Consider the following 3,978-nt stretch of genomic DNA (forward strand, 5'->3'; position numbering starts at 1 on the left):
CTTTTGGCTTATATTTTTCCTTTGTTAGAGTTAAATTAATACGATGCTGGAACAATACAGATATAACATTAGGAGACGTGTAATTGTTAAACTTAAAAGATTAAGGATAAAGTTAGATACTTTTTATTTTCCAATAACCATAAAGAGATTGGAAGATTTGAATGTGATCAACATTAAAATAGATTTGAGGAAATAAAACTAAGTGTTTGAAACTGGAAGCAAAGCTTGAAATTTTAACTATAACGCTTAAATCTCCCATTTCAGTGTAATTAATAATAACATTTAATCATGTAGGTAAGTAACTACCTGTGGAGTTAGTAGAGATGGCAAAACGGGTCTTCCAACCTGTTTAGCTCGCGCCCGTAAATGCCCGCAATAATTTAAGTGGGCGTGGGCATGTCCGCATTAGTTTAGCGGACAAAATTTAATGTCTTGTCCGTTTTAAAACGGACTAATGGGTTTGCGGGCAGCCTATTTACCTCCCTCCTCCAAGCTTCACCCGGTATTCCATGTATCCCAATTAAAAAAGGTGGCTGCCAATCACCCCATTGAGCCACATTTACCCCCGGGCATGGGGGAAGACACAGGAATTCCGTTGGAACCAGAATTCATCCTAGCTACTAGAACTCAATCACAACACGGAGCTCAAACAAAGCAGTGGTTGATTAAATGGAAGGGTCAATCAACCGCCGAAGCTACTTGGGAAGAGGCACTCATTATTCAACACCAATTTCCTTCATTCAGTCTTGAGGACAAGACTGATTTTCAAGAAGGCCCGAATGATAGGAATGAGATTAATGTGGACCAGCCACAGGAAAAACAGAAAGGGAAGATTTGGAAGGTATATTCAAGAAGGCCACGTGTCAGTAAAGCATGAGAAGAGTTTCCTACTCACCCCACTCACAAGGAGTTGCAACTGCAAGAAACCGAAAGGATAGTGCATGATAAATACAAGAGGAAAGAGGGAAAAATGGGGGGAAAGTTTGAGACTAGTTACACAGCTATAAGGCTTGGGCAAGAGGGTATTTCCTCTTGATTTCTAGTTTGCATTCTTTAATTTCAGCATCTGTTTCTAAAGTTCTGTACCTAAATTACTACCTTCTTTTCTATAAACTACTACTATTTCTATAATTCCAAACTCTGTTTCTATCAATACCTTAGCACAACAGAGGGAAAAAACCAAGGAATGACAACATTAGTCAGGTCTTCATCATCTAAGTCTAAAATATAATCTTTTCAATAACTTTTCAGAATGTTGACCTTGCACATGGTTACATTTCTCTCATTTAGCATATGTATCAGGTACCGAATTTCTCGTACTAAATACCACTTACCGGTTCATCATAAAGGAAGTCTATAATGGTAATTTAAAAACAGATGAATCGCATAGTCTAGGGAACCCCGCACCAGAATCGGTAGTGAGTACCATATGTGATTTCTTGAGATTTTCCATTCAGATGACTAAAAGTATCTGTAAACAACCGATAATTGCATTCAATCATGGGCTTGTCATTCCATTTTTCTTCTTGTCGATATCTTCAAAAATGTTTAAAATCGCACAAAATAAAAATATGATGCATAGACCTATATCTGCAACTGGGATTGCCTTAAGGACAAGCATATTCAATCACATGAAAGGTGATATACATGGAAGAAAACTAAATAAAAAACTAGGAGAGAATCAAAATTATACCAACTTTTCAAGCAGAACAAGCAATATCTTTTGCGCTTACAACGTGTGCACCTCACAACCTCGCCTTTATCATTTCTCTGACATTGATGGCACATTAAGCATTTTTCTTCTGTAAACTGTTGATCAATAAACAGAAATAGCACCAAAATCTGAATCAGCAATACATATCCATGTCATAAATAAAGCCAAAATCAAACATTTAACTTAGATTTAAAAAATGAAAACAAAATCCTAAATGAGCAGAGAGATTTTCTTACTTTAACATTTCTCTTCATTTTTGGCATATCCTATTTATTACTGGGTCCAGGAACATTTCTTAAGCTACGTCTCTGAAAAGTGCTTTCTGAAGGGTTTTGAGATTCCTCATTAGCTTGATCTTCTGCCTTTGAATCAATAGCTTCATCTTTGTAAAGAGTTTTTCTTTTTCTGCCTTTGAATCAAAAAACTATCTTTTTTTCCTTCATGAATGGTTTCGACGGTGGGTGGCGGGTTCCGGTGCCAGTTGCTGCGGCGAGGCATGGTGGTTTAGTTTGTATCAAATGAGAAGTATGAATTTGGTGAGTAACAAACAATGGTGGAGTAACTGAACCATATACCTCACTTTGTTTCTTTTTTCATTTTTTCACTTTTGTCGCAACACTCAGTTTTTATCTAACTTTTCATATTCCTTTTGGCTTATATTTTTCCTTTGTTAGAGTTAAATTAATACGATGCTGGAACAATACAGATATAACATTAGGAGACGTGTAATTGTTAAACTTAAAAGATTAAGGATAAAGTTAGATACTTTTTATTTTCCAATAACCATAAAGAGATTGGAAGATTTGAATGTGATCAACATTAAAATAGATTTGAGGAAATAAAACTAAGTGTTTGAAACTGGAAGCAAAGCTTGAAATTTTAACTATAACGCTTAAATCTCCCATTTCAGTGTAATTAATAATAACATTTAATCATGTAGGTAAGTAACTACCTGTGGAGTTAGTAGAGATGGCAAAACGGGTCTTCCAACCTGTTTAGCTCGCGCCCGTAAATGCCCGCAATAATTTAAGTGGGCGTGGGCATGTCCGCATTAGTTTAGCGGACAAAATTTAATGTCTTGTCCGTTTTAAAACGGACTAATGGGTTTGCGGGCAGCCTACGGACATTGTTGAATAATTAAAAAAATAAAAAATTCATATAATAAATTAAATTAAATAAAGTAGTTGAAGATAAAAAGTTAACAAAAAAAATTTAATATTTTATATGAAGTTTAATAAATCACGTTAGATTAGAATTTTTTTTAGAATTAAAAATCACATTACATCATAACTTATTTAAAATTTTCTTAATTTTTCCTTAAATTATGTTTATGGGCGGCTCGCAGGTGGCCTGCATGCCCAACGGAAATGTCCACAAACTTGGCAGGCAAAACGGATAAAGCGAAACGGGTAAATGGGTAAAATTTGTATGCCCTGCCCGCAAAAAATGCGAGCTATACGGGCGCGCCCGCGGGCATTACCCATTTTGTCATCTCTAGCAGTTAGAGATGGTAAAATGCATCGCTCTGCCCGTTTTGCCGATGTCTACAAAAAATTAAGTAGATGCAGATATGTTTGCATTGTCTTAAATGGATAAAATGACATGTCATGCCCATTTCAAAACAGGCTAAAAGGCATGCAAGCGGCCTCAAACATTAATGAATAATTTAAAACTAAAATACAATACAACAAAATACAAAATAAATTAAATAAAGAGTTAAAAACAAAAAAACAAAAATATAAAACAAACTTTGATATTTTATATAAAGTTAACCAAATTATAGTATATTACAATTTTTTAAACATTAAATCACATGACATCATAACTCATTTAAACTTTTATTCTTTTTTCCTCCCAACATGTCCATGCGTCACCTGTAATGCCCAATAAAAATACATGTGGGTTTGGTGAGCAAACGCGTTGAAAAAAATTTACTATGTCTTATCCACAAAAAATGCAAGTTAAGCATGCAGCGTGAACATTGCCTATTTTGTCATATATAGTTGCACTATCCCTCAATTCCTTAGTACTATAGTACAACTAGTTTAAAACAACTTTTTAACCTTTTAGAGTATGATTGCAAAGACTTGAATCCAAACATAAGGTACCGAAAGAACCACCCTAACCCTATGGTCTTCACAACAGTGAGAGCCCAGCAAGTAACTTATGTAAATTGTAAAACCCAAACTCCAAAACCCATTCATTACAAGAGAACATGTGGCCCAAATGGGCATCATCAAAATGAAAAAAGACATAACAAGATG

This window comes from Lupinus angustifolius, chromosome LG04 (assembly GCF_001865875.1).
Source record: "Lupinus angustifolius cultivar Tanjil chromosome LG04, LupAngTanjil_v1.0, whole genome shotgun sequence".
Lineage (NCBI taxonomy): Eukaryota > Viridiplantae > Streptophyta > Magnoliopsida > Fabales > Fabaceae > Lupinus > Lupinus angustifolius.